Below are 13,621 nucleotides of genomic sequence, written 5' to 3'. Positions count from 1 at the left end.
CAGTGCTGCATTTAACCACTGCGCCACCTTGGCTTTATCCCCTTTATACAATTCTGTAAAAAATTCCCGAAATACCTTTTGAATCTCTTCCTGTTGAAACACCTCCTTCCCTCTGTAAATCAGTTTAGATATATTTCGAGTTTTCCTTTTTTTCCTAATCTGATAAGCTAACCATCTGCCAGGTTTGTTTGCGTTACAAAAGGTATTGTGTTTTGCATATAATAAATTAGTAGCTACCTGGTCAGAGATCAACATGTCAAATTGAGATTTTAATATGGTGATAGCTTCCTTAACCTTTGTATCGCCTGGATTCATTGTTAACTCCAACTCTTTTCTCTTAATTTCCTCTTCCAGTTCTGTTCGTTTAAACCCTTGTTTATATCTATGTGTTTTATTTATATTCATCAGCACTCCTCTCATATACGCTTTGCTTGCATCCCATACAAATTCCATAGATGTACCCTTATTCATATTCAAAACGAAATATTCAGATAACAATTTTTTACAATCATTAATATACTTTTCATATCTAAATAAGTTTTCATTCAATCTCCAAGACCTTCTTGCCTGCACTACCCTTCCCAACTCCATCCAAACTGGGTTATGGTCCGAAAGGACCCTAGCCGCAATCTTTGTCTTCTTGACCCTAGAAAGCAAATCATTAGTGGTTAGTATAAAATCAATCCTTGAAAGGGATTGATGCCTATCAGAGAAGAAAGTGAAATCATGTTCCTCTGCATTTCTTTCTCGCCAAATATCTCTCAATTCAAAGTCATCCATGATGTCAAAAAAAGGTTTGGGTAACTTTGGTCGCATCTTAGTATTTGGGCGAGAAGTCTTCTTATCTCTCTTAGTGTCTATCACACCATTCCAATCACTCAATAGTATACAGGAACTATAGTCCCACTGTACTAATTTAGCATGAAGATTTCTATAGAATCCATCTTGCTGTTGATTAGTGGCATAAATTCCCAAAAGTAATGTCTTTTTCCCTTCTAGGATTAGGTCTAAAGCAATATATCTTCCGAAGGGATCTGCTTCAATTAATTCAGCTTTCATGTCTTTTCTTAAGTATACAACTATACCATTCTTCTTTTCCATAGTAGAAGCTACAAAATGTTGACCAAGTTTTGAGTTAATCAAATATTTTTGATCAGTTGATTTGATATGAGTTTCTTGCAAACAAATTATGTCATTCTTAAACTGTTTGAGATAGTGAAATATTTTCTTTCTCTTCTGTGGGGAATTCAGTCCATTGACATTCCATGTTAAAATCTTAGTTGTCATCTTTGGTTGGCTGAAGCATTTTTAGAGCTTCCTGCATGGCCTGTTTAACCTTAGGCCTAGCTCCTCCCACTGTTTCCAGACTTGTTATTGTAGCTCCTTGATCGATGGCCGGTGATTGTTGATGTTGTTGCTTTTTAGCTTGTTTCTCCATTCGTCTAGTAATCATGCGGTTAGGTCTTTGTTCCATAACACCTTGCACTTCTAGAAGAGAGAGATGCTCCATCTTATCTGGTGGTTGCGTAGTTTGCTGTCTGTCCTGTCCTTCTTGTGGTCCTTCTCCAGGTCCAGATGATGCAGGATATCCAGCCTTCAAAATATTATGATAAAAATCTCGGGCTTTCCATACAGAGTTGAGGCGATATCTTTGCCTATAAAATGTAAGTATAATGCCAAATGGTGCATCCCATCTATACTGTATCTGACGATTTCTGAGTTCTTCGACCAAAAAAGCTCTTAACATTTGAGGTGGTATCTCTTTCAAAACAATTAGGTCTTGACCGCCAATTTGAAGCTTAGTGTTATAAGACTCTTGTAGTACCATATTTCTAAGCTCTCTTGTAGTGAAGTATATAACGATGTCTCGAGGAAGCTGCTTCTGCTTTGCCAACCAAGAGTTAACACGATGAACTTTGTCGATCTGCCAGTCGAGATTGGTCCCTGGTCTTCCCACCAGGCGGTCAAAGGCTTCTGATAGAATCTGTTTCAGGTTCTCCTGTTTCTCCTCACGCAGCCCCCTTACTCTTAATGCGAACTCCATTTGTCTATACTGTATCATAATAATTTCTTTTTCAGCATTTTCCACTTTTTGTTCCACTGCCTCTGATTTCAATGTCAAGTTGGTATTGGCCTCATTAAGATCCTCTAGACTATCTTCAATTCCGGAAACATGTTCTGTCAATACAGTTACAAGTCTCAGCATTTCATCTTTAATTTTAACAACCCTGGCATCGATTTTCTCATACAACTCCTGTTTAAGTCCTTTTATTTCACCTTTAATTTCCTCTTTTATTTCTTTTATTTCCTCTTTTCCCTCCTGTTTTATCTCCTGTTTTATCTCCTCTTTAAGATCTCTAAGTTTATCTTCCATTTTAATTGTCTGTGCGTTAAGAGCCACACTTAGTTCACTCAAGAAGAATTCTTTTGTTAACAAATCCCCAGCAGGGGGCGTAGGGAGCGGAGGCTGCAACCTTGTGCCAGGCACTGGGGATGTGCCCTTGGGAATAGAGGGCGACGGTTTCAAATTAGGATTTGGTTTTGAGGCCATTCCAAAATTTATCTTCCAGCAATTAATAAAACTCTGCTGCCTGACTATGCAGCTATAAGTAAAGACGCTGAATTTCTCCCTTTAGTTTGAAATTTGAGGCTTGACAAAACTTTCAGAAAATAAGCATTGTAACAAGACAGTTCAGCAGATTCATCACCATTTAAATTCCAGATAAGCAAGATTAATGAGAGAATGGAAGTCTTGTAAAAATGAAACTAATTAGAAGGCTTCTGCTGGCCGATTGTAAAACAGGTGATAAGGACGCTCCTTTGAAGTTTTAGAGTTCTGTAGCATTTAACAAAAAGTTTAAGAAGATAGTCATTATTACCGGAGAATCCAGCCTGCTCGGCACCATTTTAAAAGCCTCTAAGTAAATAGATTTTCAGAGGAAGATCTTGTAAAAAAAAGAAGCTAAAATCTTGGTAAACAATTAATTTCCACGTAGACGGATTCAGCTCGTGATAAAATCAAATAAATCAAGCTTTGAACTGAGTGGGGGAGACCTTACTTTGTACCGCACAAGGCAGTTTGACGTTCCCAGCACGGACGCCATTCTGCTTTGGGCTGGCCCCCCTCTCTCTGCAGGCACAAAAGCTGCAAAAATTGAAGGGCATTTGCCAGCAAAACTATTCTTCTTCCTTTCTTGCCTGAAGGATAAGAAAACCTGTTAAGACGTCAGATGGATGATCATCTAAACAGATTCGTGACCAGAAATTCGGGGACAGCTAATTTTAAGCTGCCACCATCAGCAGGCTCCTCCCAGGAAGTCCGCTAAGCGAGGCATTTTTAAAGTGAATTTTGCTCCATTTTTATTTTTCTTGCCACAATAATTAAATGAATCATTGCAGTTGTTAAGTTAGTAACAAGTGTAGGAAAGAAAATCTGGTCTGGTTCCAATCTGGGAGAGATATACTAGAAATAAAATGGAGGGTGATTTGAAAGAAGGACTCTGTTTATGGATGAGCAAAACCAACAACAGCAAATATTTCTGGGACAACTGACAAATTGGCTGAATGAGTGGATCAGTGGTGGGTTTCAAATTTTTTAGAACCTCTTCTGTAGGTGTGGCCTGCTTTGTGGGAGTGGCTTGCCGGCCATGTGACCGGGTGGGAGTGGCTTGCCGGCCATGTGGCTGGGTAGGTGTGGCCAACTTGTAAAATGTGGTGAAACATCACTTAAAACGCTCTTGCTTAGCAACCAAAATGTTGGCTCAGAAACTCTGGCATTTGAAGCATGCAAGTCTTAAAGCTGTCAAGTTACAAGACCCTTGCACCCCTTTAGAAAAAAAACCTGAGTTGTTCAAACTTGAGAGCTTTAAGACTTGTGGACTTCAACTCCCAGAATTCTTCCTCCAGTCATGTTGGCTCAGGAACTCTGGCACTGAAGTGTGCAAGTCTTAAAGCTGTCAAGTTACAAGACCTTTGCACCCCTAACCCTTTAGAAAAAAAAACCCCATGGGTGTTCAAACTTGAGAGCTTTAAGACTTGTGGACTTCAACTCCCAGAATTCCTCCTCTCGCTCTTCATCTTGATGATGTGCGGACGAGTGGGGGGAGGGAGCTGGAACTGGTTCTAAATGACACTGTAGATTTGTGGAACATCTATAAAAGAGATTAGAACTGGCAGGAACCCACTCCTGAAGTGGATGGATCTTTATAGGTTTCTGTGACTTTGAAGTTTGAACTGTTCTTGGGATTGTGCTATGAAGCAGCTTTTGTATCTTTTGCTATTTCAATGGTGGTGGGTTAATCCTATTATGTCCTAAAAGGTTACCTCCTGTTTTTAGACTTTGGGGGCGGGGGAATGCAAATTCTTAATCCCATCAACTGGTGCTGAAAGTGTTTTGTTTGTGAATAGATTGGCCCATTCTTCCTGAATGGGCACAAAATATCTATCTCTAAAGACTTCAGGCATCTACTGGAGGCTGTTTTATTATACAGAAACTGGGGGCTGCTTGCTGCCTTTAAGATCATGTTTTTCCACTTCTCCTTTGGGGAAATATAATATTCTGCCTCTTTTGATATTTCCCAAAATATTTCATTCTCGGGGGGGGGGATTCTTACATAAGGTAGGAGGGTCTTTGAGTAGTTGGCAGAATCCCAAGCTGCAACCCCATCTCCCATTAAGCTAAGCCTTCTGAAATAGCAATAGCATTAGATTTGTATACCGTTCACAGTGCTTTTACAGCCCTCTTAGTCAGGCTATCGCCCCCAACAATCTGGGTTCTTTTATCCACCTTGGAAAAATGGAAGGCTGAGTCAACCTTGAGTCAGTGAGATTTGAACTGTCAAACTGCAGTCAGCAGAATTAGCCTGCAGTACTGCATTCTAACTACTGTGCCACTGCGGCTCACTCCAATGCTCCAGAACCTGCTCTTTTTCAAATTCCATCTTTATTTTTCTGATTTCACTCTCCCTTTTATTTTGATTTTCAGAGCATAGAGTTGTGGTGGTACAGTGGCAGTGTGGGTTTCAGTTTATTTTTTTTTACTACTGGTTTGCTCGTGTGCGTGCACTCGCTCGAGCATGCGCAGAGGTGTCCAGGTAGGTGGGCGGAGCCTCCTGCCGCCACTACCGGTTTGCCCAATCTGGGGCAAAACCCACCTCTGTGCAGTGGTTAGAGTTCAGTATTGCAGGCTAATTCATCTCACCACCAATAGTTTGATCCTGACCTGCTCAAGGTTGATTCAGCCTTCCATCCTCCCGAGGTCAGTAAAATGAGGATCTAGATTAAGGTGACCAGATTTTCAGATTGGAAAAGAGGGACGCCCTTGACCGGGGGAGGGGGGGGGCTTGATTAAAAAAAAATTTTTTTTGTCAAAAGGTCACCCCAGGACACTGAAACCAGCATAAATACGAATCTGTTGCCAAACAAAATTTTGATCACGTGACCATGAGGATGTTGCAACGGTCGCTAAGTGTGAAAAATGGTCATCAGTCACTTTTTTCAATGCCATTGTAACTTTGGTCATTAAATGTTTTCCCCCTCCTTGAGACTCCTCACTTCTTCCTTCATTCCTCTTGCTTATCTACCTTCACCTTATCTGTCTTCTGCTCTTTCCCTCTCTTCCTTCCTTTCTCCTTCCATCCTCTCTTCTTTCCTCACTCACTCCCTTCCTCTTTTTTTCTCTTCCTTCCTCCTTCCATTCTTTCAGCTTCATTTCTTTTGCCTATCTACCTTCTCTGTCTTTCTGCTCTTTCCATTTCTTCGCTTCTGTTCCTTCCTTCTTCCCTCCTTTCCTATTTCTTCCTTCTTCCTTCCTTCTGCCTATCTACCTTCACCTTCTCTGTCTTTCTACTCTTTCCCTGTCTTCCCCTTTCCTCCCTCCCTCCCTTCTTTGCTTTCTAGTTCCATCTTTTCTTCTTTCCTCTCTCCCTCTTTTTCTTTTTTCCTTCCTTCCTCCTTCCTCTTGCCTATCAACTTTTTTTATTTTTTTTTGTTACATAGACGACACATACCCACAACAATAAAAACAAAACAAAAAGAAAAAAACCCATCATCACATATAGCATGTCATTTGGTTACAAGTGTTTTAACATTTATCATTCTTATACATTTATTATTTCATTTAATAGGTTATAATATACAGTTTGGGTTGCTTTGTTTACCATCCCTTCCTCCTGTTATAACACCACCTTATTTTCCCTTTCTTTTCTCCCTTCCTCCCTTCTCTACTTTCTTCCTTCCTGCTCTCCTTTCCCTTCCTTCTTCCCTTACCTTTCTCCTACTCCTGCTCTTCCTCTTCCCCTTTCTACCCTCTCTCCCCCTCTTTCTCTCCTTTCCATCCTCCTCTCCTTACCTCTTTCTTCTTTCCATCATCCTTTCATTCTCTCCTCCTTTCTCCCTTTCTCCCAACTCCCTTTCTGGGAGTTGAAGTCCACACACTTTCAAGTCTCCAAGGTGGAGAAAGACTGATCTATCTAATTAATATAATTATTTCTCCCTCTCTTTTTCACTCTCTCTCCAGCGCACACATGCAAATGCATAGGGCAGCCCACCTCACACACAGGTAACTCCGGGCGGCTTACGGGAAGAGGACAGCCGACCACTCAACCACGCGGGGGGGGGGCAGGATTTCGCCAAGAAAACTTAACTTTCCTGCGAAAGGGGCCGGCAGCCTCTCAGCTGTTCCCGGCCGGGGAGACCTCCCCCCACTTCCACTCCTGCGACCCTCCTCCCGCCTCCTCGGAGCTTCAAGCAAGCTAACTGGGAAGGCCGGGGAAGAAGAAAAAGCGGCGGCGCGGGGGCGTGGCGGAAGCCCGGCTGCCGTTTCTCTTGCTGAGGGCGGAAGGGGAGGAGGAGGAGGAGAAAGTTAAAGTGGCAGCCCGATCCCTTCAGCAGCCGAGGAGGGAAACGTGCGTTTTGACAGGGCTTGCACAGCGCTGTGCAAGCCCTGCCAAAGTGTCCGTTTCCCAGGTGGGCTGCCGTTTCTCTTGCTGAGGGCGGGAGGAGGAGGAGGAGAAAGTTAAAGTGGCGGCCCGATCCCTTCAGCAGCCGAGGAGGGAAACGTGCGTTTTGACAGGGCTTGCACAGCGCTGTGCAAGGCCTGCCAAAGTGTCCGTTTCCCAGGCGGGCTGCCGTTTCTCTTGCTGAGGGCGGGAGGAGGAAGAGGAGAAAGTGGCGGCCCGATCCCTTCAGCAGCCGAGGAGGGAAACGTGCGTTTTGACAGGGCTTGCACAGCGCTGTGCAAGCCCTGCCAAAGTGTCCGTTTCCTGGGCGGGCTGCCGTTTCTCTTGCTGAGGGTGGGAGGAGGAGGAGGAGAAAGTTAAAGTGGCGGCCCGATCCCTTCAGCAGCCGAGGAGGGAAACGTGCGTTTTGACAGGGCTTCCACAGCGCTGTGCAAGCCCTGCCAAAGTGTCCGTTTCCTGGGCGGGCTGCCGTTTCTCTTGCTGAGGGTGGGAGGAGGAGGAGGAGAAAGCTAAAGTGGCGGCCCTATCCCTTCAGCAGCCGAGGCGGGAAACGTGCGTTTTGACAGGGCTTCCACAGCGCTGTGCAACCCCTGCCAAAGTGTCCATTTCCCAGGCGGGCTGCCGTTTCTCTTGCTGAGGGCGGGAGGAGGAGGAGGAGAAAGTTAAAGTGGCGGCCCGATCCCTTCAGCAGCCGAGGAGGGAAACGTGCGTTTTGACAGGGCTTGCACAGCGCTGTGCAAGCCCTGCCAAAGTGTCCGTTTCCCAGGCGGGCTGCCGTTTCTCTTGCTGAGGGTGGGAGGAGGAGGAGGAGAAAGTGGCGGCCCGATCCCTTCAGCAGCCGAGGAGGGAAACGTGCGTTTTGACAGGGCTTGCACAGCGCTGTGCAAGCCCTGCCAAAGTGTCCGTTTCCCAGGCGGGCTGCCGTTTCTCTTGCTGAGGGCAGGAGGAGGAGGAGGAGAAAGTTAAAGTGGCGGCCCGATCCCTTCAGCAGCCGAGGCGGGAAACGTGCATTTTGACAGGGCTTGCACAGCGCTGTGCAAGCCCTGCCAAAGTGTCCGTTTCCCAGGCGGGCTGCCATTTCTCTTGCTGAGGGCGGGAGGAGGAGGAGGAGAAAGTGGCGGCCCGATCCCTTCAGCAGCCGAGGCGGGAAACGTGCGTTTTGACAGGGCTTGCACAGCGCTGTGCAAGCCCTGCCAAAGTGTCCGTTTCCCAGGCGGGCTGCCGTTTCTCTTGCTGAGGGCGGGAGGAGAAGGAGGAGAAAGTGGTGGCCCGATCCCTTCAGCAGCCGAGGAGGGAAACGTGCGTTTTGACAGGGCTTCCACAGCGCTGTGCAAGCCCTGCCAAAGTGTCCGTTTCCCGGGCGGGCTGCCGTTTCTCTTGCTGAGGGCAGGAGGAGGAGAAAGTTAAAGTGGCGGCCCGATCCCTTCAGCAGCCGAGGCTAATTCTCTGCACGAACGAGAGCGTGGGGGCAGCGGCAGCCGCCCGCACAGAACTTCCACGCGCTTCAGTGGCTTCTGCCGGGCGGTAAATTCTCTGATTAGAATTAGATTAGATTACTCACCAACAAGCGCAGCTGCAACCCCAAAAGACGAAAGGAAAATGGAGACTCGCGCAGGCGTCCTCAGGCTAAGGAGTCCAGCCAATCAGTGAGCTGGTTGGGATGGAAAATTTTCCATCCCAGCCAGCTCACTGATTGGCTGGAGTCCTGGCCAATTAAATCAGTGAGCGGCAGGCTGGGCTGGCTTAAATTTGTAGGTAGCAGATAGAACAGAACGATGAGCCAGCCCAGCAAGCTAGCAGCTGATGGGCGGGAGCTGCGAGCGCCCAAAAAAGCGTGCTTTTTAAAAAAGCGTGCGGGACGCGGGAAAATGCATTAAAAAGCGGGGGTGTCCCGCCAAAAGCGGGACGTCTGGTCACCTTAATCTAGATTGTTAGGGGCAACGCGGTGACTCAGTAAACTGCTTAGAAAGAACTGTAAGGCACTATGAAGCGGTATATAAGTGCTATTGTATTACCCTGAAAGGTTGATCAACAGATGAAGTCTGAGTCATTTATGTATAATTGCTTTCCAAAATTCTGTGAGGTCAGGAAGTATAATAAAAGAGAAGTCAAGATAGCAAATTGGACACCAAAGCAAAGGAATTTATTATTAAAGTTCCTGCTTGAAATAAGGACAAATCTTTGACAAGGCATCTTTAGGGAAGGTAAAATCTTAGAGCTTTGCTGCTATTTCGTGTTATCTGTATTTTTGTGGCCCAGATTTTATAGCTCTATGAAGGGACATGAGGATAGCTACCATATTTTTCAGAGTATGACACACATTTTTCCCTTTTAAAAAGAGGCTGAAAATCTGGGTGCGTCTTATACACTCAATACAGCACTTTTGGCCTCCTGAAACCCCACTCCCTTTGCAAAAATGGCTGTGCATAGCCTTTAAGAGGCTTCCAGAGTGCACCTGGGGGCCGGGGAGGGCAAAAAATGAGTGAAAAACAGGCCATTTGTTGCCCCCCCAGCCCCCAGAAGCACTCTACAAGCCTCCTAAAGGCTATGCATGTCCTTTTTTTTTTTTTAACAAAAATTGGGCCCGTTTTCACAAAAAACGGGCAGTTTTTGGGAGGTCTGCAGAGTGTAAAAACTTTTTTTAAAAATTTGCCTCTTCAAAATCTTAGTGCATCTTGTACTCCGGTGCATCTTATACTCCGAAAAATACGGTATCTCACGAGAGTTGCAATAATCATAGTGGTGATGATGATGACGATCCTTAGGCCAGGGATGGTGAACTTTTTCTGTACCAAATGCCCAAACTGGAATGTGCTTGCATGCGTCAGAACGCCAAACAGCTGTGTGCATGCCTGTTTTGGGGGCATTTTTTGGGCCCGGAAACAGCCTGGAAAATGGCCCAGAAAACGACCTGAAAGAGGCCGGAAAATGCCCCCAAAACGGCCTGAAAAAACCCTAGCTTTGGGGCATTCTTCAGGCCATTTTCAGGCTGTTTTCCACGGTCAGTAAAGACTAGCTGGCCAGTGTGCATGTGTGCACTGAAAAACAGAAGAACAGCTGGTGATGGCGTGCGTGCCCACAGAGAGGGCTCTGTGCCACACCTCCAGCCGACCAGCTGGTTTTGGGGTCTACCACACATGCGCAGTGGCTGGAGCGCACATAGCAGATCATGGGCACATGTGTGGGAGGTAAGAGGAACATTGGTGGTCACATGTGCATATGTGGGGGGGCACGCAGGGAGTCGTGGTCATATGCGCAGGCACATGGGGGTGCATGCATTGCATTATGGGTGTATGTGTTGTCGCGCAAACGAGCGCACTTTCAGTACACAGTGGCGAAAAGATTAGCCATCACTGCTATAAGTAGTAACATCATCAATACTTACCCTAGTTTCAGTATTGAAATGTCTGCAAGAAAACAACCAAGTTCAGAGAACACCATTTCAACCTTGAGCTACAAATATTCTTCTTTATTGGTATCCTGAATAGCAATTTCTGCAGCTCTCTCTTGTTTTTTTCAGGACAGTTTTTTTCCTAAGCAAATATAAGACAATCCACTGGCCTAATTCACACCCTGTTGAGGGAAATACAATAATAAAATAGAAACTAGGCTGCCTCCATTTCCCTTGCGGGTTGAAAGACAAGTCTGCATAAATTGATCAGCTTCATCCTGGGTTTCCCTCATCCTGTTGTAATCCACAACAGCCTGCAGAGCTGGGAGCAGAGTCGGACAGTGAGGAGATTGAGGAGGAACATGGGCCAGTCCTGGAGTCTGGGGAAGGCTCTGAGTGTTGTTTAAACAATAACAAACACCGAATATTACACTTCTATACTTCTGAATAACTGAAAAATCTATGTGGATGAACAAAAGAAAAGGAAACGAAACAATAAGGTTAAAAGAGAAGGAAAAAGGGAAAAAAAGAAAGATTAACTAAAAGAAAAAAGAAAAAAGCTGCAGTATAATATACAATTTCCTATTTGCTTAGTAGTCCAAAGGTAATGAAATCATAGTTATACAGTTTATTAGAACCTCTAAACAACAAATTAAACCAAAACTGTATGGAGTCCTATTATCTGATTCTGGCAGTACAAAATCTATTCAAAGATTGAGAGCTGAAAATTCTGTTAAGCCAAAATCTGGAGTCTCAAATACATTAATTATTCCAAGAATATATGATCTTCTGTAGTGCCCCACTAAAATCACAAAACATCCAAATGTCCCCATAGATAAATTTGAGCCTTCTAATATATAACTGAAAGGATATTCACATATTTAAATCTAACTTGACTTATACATTTAATAACTAACTGAAAATGATGGATTCAATGCATAAAGGAGCAACGTTTTGCTTATTTTGATTTCATTTTTCATTTTCCCCTGATGTTCATTCAAGTCAGTTTCAAGAGCTTCCTTTGACACCCAGGAATTTGAGAAAAATTTAAGGTACAACTAGATGTCTTCAACAGGTGGGCTCTAAGGAAAAAGCCAAATTAGAACCAACTTCTTCTGTGGAGTCTGGGATAGTATTTGTTGTGCCTGATGTAGAATTGTTGCTGCTCTGAAGCTACTCCTAGCTGAGCCTTAGATTATCATTTCATGTTTTCTATTTCTTTAATATTTCAACTGCAAAACATCTCTGTACTTTAGCAGCTAGATCGCACGCGGAGCCATTTTTCAGGGCACACAAGGCTTGCCCTGTCAGCTGACCAGCGCACATGCGCACGCTGGCCAGCTCACTTCGGCCTTCTTGAGGCCATTTTTTGCCCTCCAGAGCGCACAAAAATTGACCCTACAGGCAAACCGGAAGTTCAGGAAGAGACTTCCGGTTTGCTTGTAGGGCTGCCCTCCAGAGCATTCAGGAGCCTTCCCTGGAGGCTTCGGAGGACTAAAACTGCCCCTACAAGCAAACCGGAAGTCCATTCCTGAAGCCTCCAGGGGGCCTGGGGGGGGGGGTTTCCACCTTCCCCAGGCTCCTATAAAGCCTCTGGAGCCTGGGGAGGGCAAAAAAACCATGCCAAAAATGGGGGGGAGCACTGGTCATGCGGGCATGCCTGCTGTGGTTGTGCACATAGCATTATGGGTGTGGCATACCCACGCAAGACCCCCCTGCGCTCCCCCCACTTTTGGCACGCGAGCCAAAAAAGGTTCGCCATCACTGGCCTATAGGAACATTGCCCATGGAGTCACAATGGGTTGGACACTTCACGACTAACAACAACAGGTCCTCTTCATATATATCCACTCTGAAAAACAGATCCAGGCAGGATCTGCTGACATCTTACATTGAACAATAAGTGGATGTATTTGATACAGAGATTGATAGTAACTAAAGCAACTGAAAGTTGAGTGCTCATTGATCCAGCACATGTCCACCATCAATTAGAGAGACGAATAGCAATAGCACTTAGACTTATATACCACTTCACAGTGCTTTACAACTCTCTCTAAGCAATTTACGGAGTCAGCATATGGCCCCCAACAATTTTTACCAACCTCCAAAGGATGGAAGGCTGAGTCAACCTTGAGTTGGTCAGAATCAAACTGTTGGCAGCCGGCAACGCCAACGGTACTACTCTGTCCGCCCAAATCTGTGCTGTCAAGCCCGATGATGATCTGCTGCTCCTGAGAAAGACCTGACCAGCTGATCAGGATCTTCAAGTCACAGGGCTAATCCCAGGCTTGGCAACCTACGCTGGCCTCACCGCTAATGCTTTGGCAGTCTTAAGCGACTCACAGCTGCAGTTTAGTTTACAGTTTATTAGGATTTGTATGCCGCCCACTCTCGAGAGACTCAGGGCGGCTTACAGATAAGGCAGGAAGCGGGGAACATATAAAAATTAAAAAGAGCAGACATTAAAATTTCACAACATTCATATAGCTTAGAATGGGGCTGGATAAATCAACAGCCCCAGGCCTGCCGGAACAGCCAGGTCTTAATCACTTTGCAGAAGGCCGGAAGAGTAGTAAGGGTCCGGATCTCCACGGGGAGATCGTTCCATAGGGCTGGAGCAGCTACAGAAGAGGCCCTCCCCCGGGGAGTCGCCAGCCGACATTGACCGGCAGATGGAATCCGGAGGAGGCCTAATCTGTGTGATCTTATAGGTCTCTGGGAGGTAAATGGCAGGAGGCAGTCTCTCAGGTAGCCAGGTCCTAAACCATGTAGGGCTTTAAAAGTAACGACTAGCACCTTGAAACGTGTCCGGAGATGAATGGGAAGCTGCCACGGCGATGTGGGAATACTGGGAGCCTGGCAGCTCTATCGCCCAGTAACTCCCTCTCCAAATAGTGCCTAGTGGGGCCCTGATCCATACACAACAACTGACAATTATACTGGCCTGTAGCTGTGATTGAAGAAAAAGGACGGCCAGAAGCCTCCCTCAGGCAGGGCCTGATCACTGCCGCTGTGCAGGAAACTCTCTCCAATGAAAATGGTGTGAAAGTGAAACACTGACGGATCAGTAAGGAGTCGGAGTATCACACTGGCTGTAAAGGCCCTACAGACCTCGGCCCCTGCCACGCTGAAGAAAGTCTGTGCCGATATTAGGTTCAAAGCTAATATGAGGACCTGGATTGTTGTTGGGGGCAATATGCTGACTCTGTAAACCGCTTAGAGAGGGATGAAAGCCCTATGAAGCGGTATATAAGTCTAACTGCTATTGCTA

The sequence above is a fragment of the Thamnophis elegans genome, chromosome 2 (genome assembly GCF_009769535.1).
Source record: "Thamnophis elegans isolate rThaEle1 chromosome 2, rThaEle1.pri, whole genome shotgun sequence".
NCBI classification, from domain to species: Eukaryota; Metazoa; Chordata; class Lepidosauria; order Squamata; family Colubridae; genus Thamnophis; species Thamnophis elegans.
Note: the sequence above shows the minus strand (reverse complement) of the source record.